This window comes from Phalangium opilio, unplaced genomic scaffold, assembly GCF_054372755.1.
Source record: "Phalangium opilio isolate 3A_F unplaced genomic scaffold, DU_Popi_V2 ptg000246l_1, whole genome shotgun sequence".
Taxonomy (NCBI): Eukaryota; Metazoa; Arthropoda; class Arachnida; order Opiliones; family Phalangiidae; genus Phalangium; species Phalangium opilio.
Genome location: NW_028324225.1, coordinates 5,591,097 through 5,595,323, shown reverse-complemented (window position 1 = coordinate 5,595,323; position 4,227 = coordinate 5,591,097). Strand labels below are relative to the sequence as shown.

The 4,227-nt window shown below is 37.3% G+C and overlaps 1 long non-coding RNA gene and 1 other non-coding gene across 2 annotated transcripts; both read left to right on the top strand.

The window, feature by feature from the left end:
* Positions 1-2,783: 2,783 nt before the first annotated feature.
* Positions 2,784-2,856, top strand: TRNAV-CAC (transfer RNA valine (anticodon CAC)). Its single transcript has one exon. It is a non-coding gene; the product is annotated as a tRNA-Val (tRNA).
* A 182-nt stretch (positions 2,857-3,038) lies between these two features.
* LOC149612265 (uncharacterized) lies at positions 3,039-3,830 on the top strand. The gene is made up of 3 exons (XR_016376438.1): positions 3,039-3,314; positions 3,449-3,650; positions 3,713-3,830. It is a non-coding gene; the product is annotated as an uncharacterized LOC149612265 (long non-coding RNA).
* The last annotated feature ends 397 nt before the right edge of the window (positions 3,831-4,227 follow it).

Sequence of the window (4,227 nt, the reverse complement as noted above, 5' to 3'; positions counted from 1 at the left end):
GGACAAGAAATTATCACGATCAAAATACATGTTATTGGAACGAAAATAGATCCAAGACTTTTCGTGAAAAAAATAGATATGAAGCTCACAGTAATAATAATAATAATAATTGTTTAATATGTTCCCAAAACAGTACATTGGTACCAGCTGGTTGGCGAACAGGGGACATAGGTCATGTATACAATACAGTGTGGGGGGATGATTAAATTACATCGGAACACTGCATGAAAGTTTTATCTGGTTTTTTTTTTGCTTTAGTTATTAAATTTTAAAAATTTTTAAATTTTAAGATATTTTAATTTTCTCGAGTCTAAAAGGTCATTATCACTACCATGTTTATCATAAACTTTCATCATTCTGAGCATACTGGGAGGAGTATTTGCTGTGGAGTAAAAGAGGTGACGGGTCCTATGCGTTCTTGTTTTGCAGTTAAATGCAACCGTCTGTAGTATTTCACTACAGTCGACTCTATCAGTCAGGAATTTGTGCAAAAATTTAATGTCCGTTTTGAACAATAGCGCCTGTATGGTGTCCATTTTTAGTTTGAGTTGATGGTCGCTGTACTCCTTTGTGGAGTTTTTGTCGAATAGTATTTTGTATAGATATATAAATTTTTTTCTGTATGGATTCCAGTTTTGAAGTGTTGGTGGGACAGGTATTGCCATATAATATAACTGATAGTGTTAGTGAGCGATATAATTGTAAGAAGCAGGATCCTGAGTTTATTTGCTTTGATAGTTTGACTGACGCTCCTAATATTTTGTTACTTTTGTTAACTATCTCTGTGATTTGGCGGGAGAATAGTAATTTACTGTCGAAGTGGAACCCCAGATCTTTGATGACGCCTCGCCGCTGCAATATGTTCTGGTCCATCCTGTAATTGAAGTATATCGGGTTTGTTTTCCTAGTGTACGATACTACGACCGTTTTGTCGGCGTTAATTGGTATGTTATTTGAGGTACACCAATGGTTTAGCAGGGCCCCCAGAGGTCCTATAATTCCTATAAAATTCTATATTTTTAAAACTGTCCTATAAAATCCTATAATTTTGGTTAAAATCGCCAAAAATCCTATAAAATCCTATAATTTTGGTTAAAATCGCCAAAAATCCTATAAAATCCTATAATTTTGAAATTTGGGCGAATTCTAAGCAAACCATCGGTTAAACCAGGATTCGGGTCTAAAAAATATCATGAAATGGGGATGGTTTCCCTCGTATTGTAGCTTAACTAGTTAAAAATAGCTCGGTATTTTATGGTTCTGATAACAGAATTAACGTTCAGTGTGCACCACCATTTATTTTATTGTCCTATATAATTCTATTATTCTGGAAGCCCCTGTTTGTCACAGCCCTAAGTTTTTAGTATGGTTGGATGGGGGGCAAATAGGACTATAACATACTCAAATGGCATACCCGTATCTCTAGTAAAAGAACCAGAGTTATGAACCTCCAAAATTGCGTTTAATGCTTTTCCTATGGAGGGGGTATATTTTCGAACATTTTCCTTAATTACTCGGCCCGTTTGTCGTAGCCCTAAGTTTTTTGTATGGTTGTATGGGGGGGGGCAAATAGGACTATAACATACACAAAAGAGATCCCCGTATCTCTAGTAGAAGTAGAACCAGAGTTCTGAGCCTCCAAAGTTTAGTGTAATGCTATCCAATGGAGGGTATGTTTTTGAACATTTTTTTTAATTACTCGGCCTTTGTTTGCACTACTGGTTCTTAAAAAAAATAAAAATTAATATTTTAGTGTCCTATATAATCCTATAATTCTGGAAAAACGTCCTATAAAATCCTATATTTTCATGAAAAAAGTCCTATAATTCCTATAAATATTTTCTAAATTCGGCTGGGGGCCTTGGTTTAGTAAAAGTAAGTCGTTGTGCAGAGCGAAGCAATCAGAAACCGAGTTAATTGCTCTGCATAGCTTATGGTCGTCGGCAAATTGAAAAAGTGTGGAGGACTTAACAGTTGGCGGGATATCGTATGTATATATGGTAAAGAAGAGTGGTCCAAGGGAAGACCCTTGCGGTACCCCGCAAGTGGCTTTGTACCAGGAGGTACTTATTGAACCATTGCATTTCAGGACGTTTGATCGATTACTTAGGTAGTTTCCACACCAGGACAATAAAGATCCCGTTAGGCCATGCATTTCCAGTTTCCTTAGTAGTCGGGGGTGTGACACCCGATCGAATGCCTTCGAAAGATCGATATAGATTGTATCGACTTGACAACGATCGCGAACTATAGGTTCAACATAATTTGTAAAGGCAAGTAGATTGGTCTCGACTGAGCGACACTTTACAAAGCCATGTTGAGTATCTGGTATGAGTATCTTGAACCAATTGTATAGGTGTTTCTGCATTACATAATCGAACAATAGATATGAGCCTTATCCCCTTCGAAGGAGTGGTAAGACATATTTCCACAATACCGTGACATTGTTTTAATTCTACAGGGCCGGTAGGCCCTTGTAGATATGACTTGATAAAGTTTTGTAACGTTAAAGTAATATTCACCCGCTTTTGCTTATTTCCTATGGAGATTAACATGGGTTTTTCGTGATTTTTCCCCACTGATAACTTAAAAACTACAGCGAATATACTTTTCGGAATTATCTTAAATTAACAATTGAGTATTCAGGGTGTGCTATCAGCCACTTTGATCAAAACAATTAAGTCTAAGTATGTTAATTTTAGTTAATTACAGAAGTACGGCTTTGACCATCGTGATTGGACATAAGAATTAATTAGATCTCTTGGAAAACTCAGTGCTACCACGCATCTATGATGCAGTGGTTATCACGTCCGCTTCACACGCGGAAGGTCCCAGGTTCGAGCCCTGGTAGATACATGTATTGACCATCGTGATTGGACATAAGAATTAGCTAAATCTCTTGGAAAACTCAGTATTACCACGTATCTATGGTGTAGTGGTTATCACGTCCGCTTCACACACGGAAAGTCCCAGCGGCCGTATTCTGCAGAAAAGTTAAGCTCCTCCTTTTGCCCTTGGCTCGCTGGTTGGACCGTCAACCATTGCCCTTGGCCTTTTAATTGGCTACGTCTACCGATGACGTTACATGCCTTGGCTCAGTGATTGGTGCAAATTCCGCGCAGACTCAGATGTAAACTATCAAATTATACACCAAATTCAAAATGTTTTTTCATAAACTGAAAAATGAGTTACCGGTTAAACACCGGTTTTAATGGTTGCTTCGGTAACGCTATGTGCTGAACGCACTTACAGCAGACGACATTTCAACACTTTTTATCAACCTCCCGACGTTGATCAACGTGTCGAGTAAAGTGGTGAGTGTAATTTATGAAGGATTAATTAATTTATGAAGTATTCAACTAAATTCTTTAATTTTCCCCCTTAAAATCCGATTTAAATAAAAACACAACATTTAATTTATTTCTTTTATGATTTATTACTTGTTCAGATTGTGTGGCAACTGTCGATCGCAGTATAGAAATTAGAAGTCACTGCAGTAAAAAAGTGAGAGGGCTGATCGCCTGTGGTAACTGAATGGTTAAAGCCTTATTTGAGCATTTAGCATGACCAAAATAGCAAGAGCAATTCCATGATTTGTTCATGCTCTTGTGGCACTAACAATTTCGCACTTATCATATTCTCATGGAATGGTGTGTTGATGAGCGAGATACACCCTTACCCTTTAATCAATATTTATCCTTTCCTCTCTAAGACGAGGTATATCTTCCAACTGCTGACGAACAAGCTTATCCAGACACTGAGTGTCAAGCCATTTGCGCCTCGCAACTAACACTGGAAGTCGCGGATCACCCGCTTAGCGCTTTACAACCACAAATCGACATAACTTATAAGACATAACTAGTAACCATATTTGCACCCTCCCCATGAACAGTTACTTGAAAAGTAAGCATTTCAGTATGCAGCAATTGGTATAATCACCCCTTTGTTTCTCTTAATATGAATATGGTAAATCTGAAATAGGTCTAATGAATGACAATATAATAGTTAAGTTATATTTAAAATAGGTATGTGGTCATGAAGACTTCGTGGGATGTAAATTGCAATCATGCAACAGAAAAGAGCAATGAACTCTTGACAGTCAGAAATATGTAAAGTTTAATACACGTGAAAAAAAATTGCTGAATTTTTGGGTTTGAGAGCGTATTGGGATTGATTGTGTGCTGGCATGCTGGTTATAAATAATGTCATGTGAATAGATTAAAAACA